We start from the raw sequence: 12144 nt of genomic DNA, 5'->3' as shown, positions 1-12144 counted from the left end.
TCAGGATCAGGTGCACAACAGCACATGCACAATTAATCACTGTGGCCAATGTCAGCAGAGTACTGAGGTCTATAACTGACTCTCTCATTCCAGCATGGTGTAGTGGTTCTGGAGTTGGACTTAGATCTGGAAGAACCTGATTCAAATCCCTGCTTAGCTATAAAGTTTCCGGGTGACCTGGGGTGAGTCACTATCTCTCAGCTTCACCTCCCTCACAGGGTTGTTGCAAGGACAGAAGGAGGGAAGGAACTACATATGCCAGCTACTAGTGTCAAGCTCAGCTTGTTGCCCCCCCTTGTTGCCCGGTGCAATTGGTACCCTCTACACCCACTTAGTTATGCCACTGACTATGATGACAAAAAAAGTAACTTGCACTAGTTATCAGGGGCACTATATGGATGGTTAGAGGGTAGATCGCTCAGTGGCTAAACATGGTTTTATGCCTTGTCTGAACTGGAGCCGTCCCACAAAACAGTGGTTTGTTTAAGATCAACAAAGCAGGATCAAAAACAATCATTTGCAGTTGTTTTGCAACCTAACTTCTTCGAACTGTGGTTTTGCATGATGTATGAGTTCACAGGCTTTGACAAACCACAGTTAGGGCCACTGCTCTGCCTCAAGAGACTCCTGAACCAAGGAGATGGAAGTGAATCCTCTGAAATGATGAAGCTGAGTCCCAAGCAGAAAAGAAACAAAAAAGCAGACCAGCAGCTTTAAAACATGGGTTGGTTGTTGTATGTCTGGAAGCTCAAGCCATGGTTTGGGTTCATAACCATGATTAGCACAAACCCTGGTTTTGCACTGTGACTGAACCCAGCTTAGCTATTCTTATTTTGGAAAGTGGAGCTGGAACACATCAGCAGGACTAAGCCACCTTGAGTCCCTTCGGGGAGAAAGGCAGGGTAAAAATAAAGTTGTTGTTGTTGTTGTTGTTGTTGTTGTTGTTGTTATTTGCAGGGTTTGTGTGTGTGTGAGAGAGAGAGAGAGAGAGAGAGAGAGAGAGAAATCTTCTTTCCATCTCACAAATACTAGTCATTCAGGGCTTTTCACTAGCACTGTATCTGCATGATTTATCCATTTCCAAAGAAGATACTTGATTTATCTCTGGCTATAGTACCTACATCTACCCTCCCATAAATTCCTCTGCTCCTCAGGCAATAGTTTGTGTTCAGAGCCCTGCTGGGAAGAGATGGGCTGGAAACAATGCAAGCTGACTCCTGCAGGCCCTAGAAAGACACACAGAAAACTCTGCCTTTGAGGCAAGACATGCCCTGTGTTCACATGGACTGACCCAGCTGGCATTGCTCTCCCAATAGAACCAGGAGTCAGAGGATAGGAGGTAAACATATCTGTGTTAAACAACAGCTGAACATAAGAATTAGAATCAGAAAGAGGAGGAGAAGTAGAATTTACAATCTAATTACAACAAAAAGAAGGCAAGGCACATCTGTTTTTTGTTGTTTTCTTGTTGAAGGCTATATACAATGTGAACATTCAACATAAGCTTAATACTCCTTGAGATCAATGGGGCTTTACATTACATACATTTGGCTGCATCGGGCCCATAAAAACACAGACTCATGCACTTCTTCTAAAACCCAAAAAAGCTATCCCAGTTTGAGTAAAACCTCTTAAATGACTCTTCCTCAACTAAGAGCCCAATCCTGAGCTCAGTGCTCCGGCTTTCCACACTGGGTGCACTGTCGTAAACATGCCAGGCTAATGCCAGGCTAGCACTGGCCAGGTGCTCGACCGCAGAGCTGTGGAGAGGAAAGTGGAGGCGGTGGGAGAGGTGTGACAGGGAGGCAAGGGGCGGGGAGGGGCATACCGGGGGGAGGGAGCAGGGAGGCAGAGAGGCGGGTCCGTTGGAGCTCCGCTCCACTGGATCCTGTCCATTCGTGTAGGGCTCGGCGCCCTACACGAAAGCATTTACTTTACCTTTTGGTCAGCGGTAAAGTGAGTAGCCCCATTGTGGGGCTGCTTCCCTTAGAAAGTCCCCTTTTCCTGAGGGGTGCCGAAGCTGGGCACCCCGGGCAGTTCAGGATTGGGCTGTAAGTCTGCAAACCTATACACACTTTCCTGGGAGTAAGCCCTATAGAACACAATGGGACTTACTTCTGAGTAGACATGCATAGAATTGTGCCCTAACTCATACATCCATCAAAGCAACAATGCTCATTATCGGAAAGAAGGTTAGAGACTGCCGCTTTGAAATAGATTTCATTGTTACATTGGACCTGTGTGTACTAGCACTTCTTGCTTGTTGGCATATCTTAGGGGGCTTCAGAGTTCCATTCAGGTCTGGACCTGAACGATCCCAGCCAGCTTTGTACTTAACCTCTTCTGAGCAGCTGGAATTCAGTCCAGCTCATCATTTCAGAGGTGCATTTTATACCAGCTACGATGTGATCCAGCAGTGAAAAGGTAAAACAGTTTTACTTGTTGAGCAACAGCCTCTCCAAGTCAACACCCTCACTCCGAAGACCTCAGAGGAAGAAGAGTAATTGCCATCTCTCTAAGTGTGGTTATTTCAGTCCATCTGGCTGCAGGCTCAGCAACATCGAGAAGCAATGTATTAATTTGCAGTGCAAACGCAGGAGAGCTCGAAATGCATTTGCAACTAGGAATACAGCCAGGAGGTATACGAGGGCACTAAGATCATATTTTTCAGCTTGGCAGAAATTGGAATGCCTCTGATCCCATAGGGGAAAACCAACGGTGGGGTGGGGGGCAAAATGTTCTCGGTCTGCTTCATGTATCTAATGAAGTACGTTGTTGTCTATGGAAGCTCACATCACAAACATCTCAGGGCATGCTCTCGTAGGATTTTTAATCTAGATTTTTCATTCTAGATTTAGGCTCTGGGTATGGCCATATGGCCATGCAGATTCTGGGAAGCTGCAGAGCAGTTCTGTCTACCCCTTCTGTTGCAGCCAGTAGACCCAGGATTAGGAAGAGTGACTCCATCCATGCGGAGGGATTTGGTGCCAAATCCTGTACCAGTGGTGACATAAAGTGACTGCCAAAGTGCTCAAGAGCCATTCTACAGAGGGTTCTATGCCACGGTAACACAAAGTGTTGGCATGGGAGGAAATCCAACTGAATTCCAACGCTATGAGTTTGCTTAAAACATTCATCAGAATTCCATCCGCCCCCAGTGGCATAGCTAAGACGGGGCCAAGGGGTTACATGGCCCCCCTGTGGCAGAGTGGCTGTTTTATCCCATCTCTGCTGAGGAGGGTGGCAGCACTCACTTTAGGTGTGCGGCAAACATAGCAAAATTGGCCCTTCAGCTCATATGCCCAAGATATACACTTCCTTTTGCTCTATTCTCCATGTGGAGATCAGCAAACTGATAGATAGCAAAATTGGCCCTTCAACCTACCTTTGGCCCTGTTTGACTCCAAATGAAGCCATTTTCAGAGGCAAGAGCCCTGCATGCACAGGGGACGGGTGACAGCGCAGGTGTGGGGAGTGCCACCCTCCTCCGTGATGTCACTCGGTACTGGGTGCCTCCGGGGCCTGGCAACTGCCCGCCTCTATGACATTTTTCCTTTCCCTTTTCCCTAACCCTAAGTCCCATCCCAAGACTTTCAAAAGAATGGTGGCAGATCTTCATCAATTGCATTCATCGTCCCTGTCTCATGCTCAAAATTACCCTTTCCTTCCTTACCCATGTATAGAAAACCCACAGTGGGTGAGTCATCGTAGTAGGAGGGGAAGAGGTTGCCGGCCTTTCCGCCAATCCACGTCCATAATAAAGTTTGTGTTCTCAAGTTCTTTGCTTTCTGTTTCTGTATTTGTGTTTATATGTTGACCTTTCTGAATTTTCAGGGGACGGAGGACATCTAATACATTTATTTCCCCTGGCCTGTTTGGCCAGCTACAAAGACACGGAGTTATCTCAAAGGAAAGCTGTGAGTCAAAACCAAGGAAATCCTGAATCCTGATGAAATGGCTCTGTTGCTTATCTTACAGCAGCCCACTTTGCTCATTTGCCTATTCGTTAGCATTCCCTTCAGTTCCCCAGCAAATGCTTTCAAATCTGATTGAAAGACTGATGAAGCCTCAAAGAACGGGAAGGGCTACTTTTGAGGCATGTGATATCAGTGCGAAGAGAACAGAAGCATTTTGGCTATCACAAGTTCTAAAGGTCGGTACTATGTTGGCATAAGAAACCTTGAGCAGCTTTTTTTTGCTAGAAAAGAGGAATAAAACATGGTGTTTTATTCACACTCCTGTGTCCATAACATGAGAATGTCTACAGGAAAATGTTGCAAACTCCATATAGCACAGTGCCTCTTTTGCTCACAACCTGTGAGCAGTATATACTACCTGTGAGCAGTCAAAAGCAGTCTTGTGCCTTACGGGGCACAGCAATTTTCACCATCTTCCTGATACAAACTGTTGTTGTATCCTGCAGACAATTGAATTAAAGGTGCTTCACTGTCAGCAACCTATATCCCTAAGATAATGACATGGCAGATCCACATACCTCCCTGCAGACCTGCCCTAAAATTGCTTCCCTCTAGCCAGGGGTGCCCAAACCCTGGCCCTGGGGCCACTTGCGGCCCTTGGGAACTCCCAATGCGGCCCGTGGGGAGCCCCCAAACTCCAATGAGACTGGCCCTCTAGAGACTTGCTGGAGCCCATGCTTGCCCAATGTGAGTGCTCTCAGCATGAGGGTGACTGTTCAATCTCTCACATGAGCTGTGGGATGAGGGCTCCCTCCACTACTTGCTGTTTCACATTTGTGATGCAGCAGTGGAAGCAAAGGAAAGACCGGCCTTGCTTTGCACAAGGCCTTTTATATGCCTTGAGCTATTGCAAGACTTTCATTCATTCATAGAAGTTCCATCTCTAATATATTAATTTATGTAAACTTATTGAAATTTGAAGTGTAAATTAATCTTTTTTCCCCAGCCCCTGACACAGTGTCAGAGAGATGATGTGGCTCTCCTGCCAAAAAGTTTGGACACCCCTGCTCTAGACCACAGCTATGTAAACATGTTGCTTACTAGCCCAAGTCACCATTGTCAGTGTCCCAGTGGAATCGTAAGCACTCTTTGGATGAACACTGCAAAACAGGAGCATAGAAATGCACCTCCGAGTCGTGAGGGCACTAAAATTCATAATTCAGTGGCATTCCTGGAGGGAAGAATGGGGGGGGGAATGCCCTGTTGCCACGCTCTTGATACCCATAGGGGCGTCTCCCCACCGCCACTACTGCTCACCCTTTGGATCCCTTTTGATGTCCAGGGTAGTTTCACATGGCATCTCCTGGCTCTTCTGAAGCCCCCAGAGGGCCGTTAAACATTACTTTCAGTTTTCCAACGAAAACTGGAGGTAGTGCTCAAAAGCCTCTAGAAGCCTCAGAAGGCTTTCAGAGGACCAGCAGACACTGTGTGAGGCTCTGGTAAGTGGGAGGAGTGGCAGTCTCCTGGAGGGGGAGGTGTTCTGCAGTCCTGGCCCTATGTGATGCTTGGGCCAGGATTGTGACTGCTTGCTTACGAACTGAACATTATTTCCCCGAGAAGTGCTGCTAGAGTCAGAATAGAATGCTAAACAAAATTCTGCAATTGTGGTCAGTGTTTTGCAGAACAGATGTTGCTTTGTGGATGCATATATAGAAGTCTTTTAGAGCCCAATCCTTTCCTTCATCCCCCCCCCCAAACTTGGCCAATGCAGCCACGCCAAAAAGGTTCATACTGTATCCAATAGCAGTGTGGCTCAGGCTTTGGAGAGGAAAGGGGAATTATTTCCCCTTACCCCTCCATAAAACTCTGGTTCCACAATGGACCTCCTGCACCAGCTCTGTAGGTAGTGCAAGTCCGAGATTTAAAAAAAGAGCAGGGAATTCTGAAAAAAGAGGGAATAGGATCCAGTGCATGCTTCTGGATCCACTACCTCCCACCACTTTGTCCCTGTTCTGCCCTTCCCCTCCCCTGTCGCCACCTCCTTTCACCCTCTTCCACACACATTTAGATCTCCCCCATCCCATCCTGCCTCCCCCACTGACTTACCTAGCTAGGCAGGTCCTGATGAAGCCACCACTGCACACCGTGAGGCAGCGGCCTTCCCACTGGTGCTCCAGCAGTATACATCTCACACACTGTCAGTGTGCCTTTTGCATCTGCCATAAAGGCCGTTCACTGGTGGAATGCTTGTTCCACCAGCATTCAGGTTTAACAGAATTGGGCTGTTACTGTTAACCCTTTACTGTCAGTAATCATCACTTACTGGTTGGCAACCTTCAGTCTCAAAAGACTATGGTATAAGCCTACAGCACCCGGTATTCCCAAGTGGTCTCCCATCCAAGTACTAACCAAGCCTGACCCTGCTTAGCTTCCAAGATCAGACGAGATCGGGCATGTGCAGGGTAACAGTTGCTGCTCTGAACTGATGAGACCATTGTTCCACTCTTTATATTCAGTGTGTATCTTATGTACTTGGATCAATGTGATCTATTGCTTCTTGCAAAGATTTTGTGACTGTTGTCCACTATCTTGATCTAAACCTCCCTCTCCTTCCCAGGTTTATTTGTTTTTGTTTCGGGTGGCTGTTAAATATAAAAGTCATGGACGGTGCTGTGGGGTTAGAAAACTGCAGAAACTCCTTGAGAGATTCCACTTGTCCTGTAGAAACAAGAGAGTCTGAGCCAGATTAAGTGTGTGCAGGAGTGGGGGGAAGGCAGCAACGCAATGCGCTAGATCGTGCCTTTTGGAGGGGCACAGGCGCTTGCTGTCACTTACCATAACCTGCCGTAGCCTCCTGGGGGGGTGCAGGGAGCCCCCGCACCAGCCTCCACAGGGCTCCCTACATGGCGGAGACTCTCAAAATTGTAATTGCAACCACTTCTAGTTTTGCTTTTGCTTTTTGCTTACTATGGTAAGTGGCAGCAAGCCCCTGCACCCCTCCAAAGCGGCATGATCTAGCACATCGCGTTGCTGCCTTCCCCCCTCCCCACCCCTTAAGGGGGCAGAGGCCAGGGCTCCCTGGCTGGGGCATTGCAACAGCCTAATTTGAGAACCACTGCCTTTGGAAGAAACCTGAAAGTTGCTTTGGTGTGAAATTTTGGTGCCAACTCTATCAGATGCATGGCAGCTGAAACCAAGTTGCAATTTTTAGGGGATAATACACAGGAGTTCAGAATATTAGCCAAGAGAGAATTCTTGGAAAACAGATGAACTTTTTCCAAGTACAAGAAAAATCATCAATACCAGTCCAATTTCAAATCGAGCCAGAAGGAGCTTACCTATAATGATTACTGAGTTCAATACCACAGCCAAGGGTAGAATGTTACTGGTGTTCTTTTCAATTCAGTTCAAATCTTTATTACAGCCGCAGACCTGGTGTTCTTTTTGATATTCACTCTTTTAACATTCTTTAAAATACTTTTTAGTCTCATAACCTCCCCTCCCCCATCTCTGCCAAATACCCTTGGGAATTAATACATTGACTTCCAGAGCCACCCTGAAAATAAGGAGGTATGAAGGGCGTTTTATTCCACTTTCTCCTAATCTCTTTTGCTCATCTCACTAACAGGAAGGGAGGGAAGGAGGCTGGGCTGCCCTTGAGGTACACATTACTCTTCATAATTCCACTGGAGGACACAAACACACAACAAACCTGTCCTCTAAAGAATTAATCTGCACAAGATTAATCTGCACCTCTCCTGCTGAGGTTCTTTGTGGTTTCAGAGCAACCTCATGTGCGACAAGAGGATGATGAAAGGAGCAGCCAGTTGTCCTGCATCCTGCTGCAGACAGACCATCTTGGTTTTACCCCCTGGCGTTGCATTAAAGGGCAAGAAACGAATGAACATTTTTGCAAGATGCAATCAGGCAACATTGTCTGGGCCAAAAACCTGCCCACAAGTGTGAATGGTGAGAGCGGATTCCCTCCCCAGGTTGCACACTGAGCTGTTTTGCATGACCCATCTCCATTTGACTGTTGGTGCTGTGGTTTGTCCCCAGTTTGGCTACAACTTAGAATGGATGCTAAATGAGCACCACCAGACACAGTTTTAATGGGCAGCTTCCTTCCCAGCATGCATTTCATTACAGCTGTGACCATTTATTATTGCATTTCACCGTTTTATATTATTTACGCGTATTTTGAAAGATGAGTAACCCTCCTCATTCTCAAAGATATTCAAGGCAGTTAACATGATGGTGATGATGATGATGAATAATTATAGGCTGCTATTTGACAAAAAGTTCACAAAGCAGTTTACAAGAAAATAAAACGATTAAATGGAAAATAATTGTAAAAATAATTGAATTCATTAAAATATAACACATTTAAAAAGCCTTAAATACATTAAAACACATTAATGTACATTAAACACACACACACACACACACACACACACACACACACACACACACACACACACACACGTTGGAGGAGAGGGCACAAAACCAGAGATACCCCGGAGCAAAGAGAGATGTCTGCAGTGAAAGATATATTACATGATATGTATTTTCTCAGGGAGCAATGAAAAAAATGAGGGAGGGAGAACAATGAACTTCATAGGAAGAGTGAGTTCCATACAGAGGGGGCCACCACCAAGAAAGTCCTCCTATGGATGTCCTCTAGTCTGACAGACATGGAGCATGCAAAAGCGCACATCCTTCATCAGACATTAGGGCATGGGTAGATGCATGTGCTGCAAAGTGATCATCCAAGTACCCTGGTCCCAAGATTTATGTATCAAGTAAAATATATTTGAATAAATAGATATGCAGCATGTTTTGGGAGACCTCTGCTAAGAAGATCATTGCCAAGTTTGTGGTTATAAAGAAAGGAAAAACTTTATTTCAGGAGCTACTTAATTGGATAGAAGAGGATCACCTCTCTGTTTAGTTGAGCATTTGGGGGGGGGGATCAGCTGAGAATCACAATCTGAATACTAAAGTAAATTTATCAGAGAAGAAATTAATAAGATAGGTAACTCCTCCAGCTTGATAACTAGCTATATTGCCCCCTTTAAGTTGATGCGCTTTTCTCCCAACCAAGCCAGCTGTAATTGCGCCACATCCGAGGTATGTTGGCACAGCATTGTGCCGGCATCCATGGCACATCTATCAATGATACTATCATTGTGCTGGCATAGTTGTGATGGCACAAGTGTCCGAGGGCATGTGCCATACCTACTCGGGCTAGCATGTCCAAAGTATAGAAGTATACGCCAAGTATTTAAGTGTACCCTGACTTGCATTTCACCGTTGCATGTGAAACAGAGGTAAGAGGCAGCCCTTTTCTAGATACAGGGTTATTCTGAGGGAGGGAAGTCAACTTGAAAGAATTACCTCTCTAGTAATTCACACTAAAAAAAATATTAACTACTCATCCTCAAAACAACCAAAAGTAGGAATAGTGATTTAGCAGGGATTACAAAATAGGGTCTTCTGATAATCGGGAACTGTAGGAGCATATGTGGGTCTTCTGGTATGGAGAAACTCAACACAATTCCACAAACATACACACTTACTGTGTGTTCTTAAGTTTCCTTCAGAAAACAACAGGGACTTGTGTCTCGTAAATGGCAGGCAAGGATCTTTCGCTGAAGAAAGACTCCAAGAGCTTCTGTGCTGGGAAACAGAGCTATTTCAGATGCCTCCAAGACTCAGAGGTGAAAAATGCTCTTTCTCAACCATTTGCAGCTCTAATTTCTATGCCTTGGTAAACAGGTCAGGTGGAAGGAGACCTGTCTTTGGCTGCAGCGGCCCAATTAGAGACCTAATTTGTAATGGACCAAAAAAAAAATCCGCTGGTGTGCTTTCTATACGTTGCTAACTTAACTCTGCAGCCAGCTCATCCTCATAATTACTTCTGGTTTCTAATTAGCAGAAAGGTGCCCACAGAGCTGTGTAGCATGACATGTCAACAAAGCCCTCTCAACACTCTGCAGCGCACACTAGGCAGAAAAGGGGAGGATGAAGCAAACAAGGGATGCTCATGAGGCTGGTGGCACATTCTGAGAGTGCACTACTGGATGCACTGCAAAAGGGGGAAAGAAAAGGAAGACCCCAGCCCTTGCTTCTCCCACCACTCTAGATCAGGGGCACTCAAAGTCTTTGGCAGGAGGGCCACAACACCTCTCTGACACCGTGTCAGGGGCCTGAAAAAAAAAAAAAGAATTAATTTCCATTTCAAATTTGAATAAATTTACATAAATGAATATATTAGAGATGGAAAATGAATGAATGAATTCAATACAGTTTATGATCCCATTCACCCTAATAAGGGGGGATCTTCATGCCAGTTTATGATCCCATTCACCCTAATATGTGGGGGGGGGGATCTTCATGCCAGTTTATGCTCCCATTCACCCTAATAAGGGGGGATCTTCATGCCAGTTTATGATCCCATTCACCCTAATATGTAGGGGGGGATCTTCATGCCAGTTTATGATCCCTTTCACTCTAATATGTGGGGGGGGGATCTTCATGCCAGTTTATCATCCCATTTACCCTAATATGTGGGGGGATCTTCATGCCAGTTTATGATCCCATTCACCCTAATAGGGGGGATCTTCATGCCAGTTTATGCTCCCATTCACCCTAATAAGGGGGGGATCTTCATGCCAGTTTTTGATCCCATTCACCCTAATAGGGGGGATCTTCATGCCAGTTTATGCTCCCATTCACCCTAATAAGGGGGGGATCTTCATGCCAGTTTATGATCCCATTCACCCTAATATGTAGGGGGGATCTTCATGCCAGTTTATGATCCCATTCACCCTAATAAGGGGGGATCTTCATGCCAGTTTATGATCCCATTTACCCTAATATGTGGGGGGATCTTCATGCCAGTTTATGATCCCATTCACCCTAATAAGGGGGGATCTTCATGCCAGTTTATGATCCCATTTACCCTAATATGTGGGGGGATCTTCATGCCAGTTTATGATCCCTTTCACTCTAATATGTGGGGGGGGGGTCTTCATGCCAGTTTATGCTCCCATTCACCCTAATATGTGGGGGGGATCTTCATGCCAGTTTATGATCCCATTCACCCTAATATGTGGGGGGGGATCTTCATGCCAGTTTATGATCCCATTCACCCTAATAGGGGGGATCTTTATGCCAGTTTATGATCCCATTCACCCTAATAGGGGGGATCTTCATGCCAGTTTATGATCCCATTCACCCTAATAGTGGGGATCTTTATGCCAGTTTTTGATCCCATTCACCCTAATAAGGGGGGATCTTCATGCCAGTTTATGATCCCATTCACCCTAATATGTGGGGGGGGGGATCTTTATGCCAGTTTATGATCCCACTCACCCTAATATGGGGGGATCTTCATGCCAGTTTATGATCCCATTCACCCGAATATGGGGGGATCTTCATGCCTGTTTATGATCCCATTTACCCTAATATGTGGGGGGGGGATCTTCATGCCAGTTTATGATCCCTTTCACTCTAATATGTGGGGGGGGGATCTTCATGCCAGTTTATGCTCCCATTCACCCTAATATGTGGGGGGGATCTTCATGCCAGTTTATGATCCCATTCACCCTAATATGTGGGGGGGGATCTTCATGCCAGTTTATGATCCCATTCACCCTAATAGGGGGGATCTTTATGCCAGTTTATGATCCCACTCACCCTAATATGGGGGGATCTTCATGCCAGTTTATGATCCCATTCACCCTAATATGGGGGGATCTTCATGCCAGTTTATGCTCCCATTCACCCTAATATGTGGGGGGGATCTTCATGCCAGTTTATGATCCCATTCACCCTAATAAGGGGGGGATCTTCATGCCAGTTTATGATCCCATTCACCCTAATAAGGGGGGGATCTTCATGCCTGTTTATGATCCCATTTACCCTAATATGTGGGGGGGGGATCTTCATGCCAGTTTATGATCCCTTTCACTCTAATATGTGGGGGGGGGATCTTCATGCCAGTTTATGCTCCCATTCACCCTAATATGTGGGGGGGATCTTCATGCCAGTTTATGATCCCATTCACCCTAATATGTGGGGGGGGATCTTCATGCCAGTTTATGATCCCATTCACCCTAATAGGGGGGATCTTTATGCCAGTTTATGATCCCATTCACCCTAATAGGGGGGATCTTCATGCCAGTTTATGATCCCATTCACCCTAATAGTGGGGATCTTTATG

The 12144-nt window shown here is 45.9% G+C and overlaps 1 pseudogene; it reads right to left on the bottom strand.

Moving 5' to 3' along the window:
• Positions 1 to 6277: 6277 nt before the first annotated feature.
• On the bottom strand, positions 6278 to 6394 carry LOC136658228 (5S ribosomal RNA; annotated as a pseudogene).
• Between the last annotated feature and the right edge of the window lie 5750 nt (positions 6395 to 12144).

Source organism: Tiliqua scincoides, chromosome 7 (genome assembly GCF_035046505.1).
Source record: "Tiliqua scincoides isolate rTilSci1 chromosome 7, rTilSci1.hap2, whole genome shotgun sequence".
Taxonomy (NCBI): domain Eukaryota; kingdom Metazoa; phylum Chordata; class Lepidosauria; order Squamata; family Scincidae; genus Tiliqua; species Tiliqua scincoides.
The sequence above is the reverse complement of the archived record's forward strand: the minus strand, read 5'-3'. Positions and strand labels throughout refer to the sequence as shown.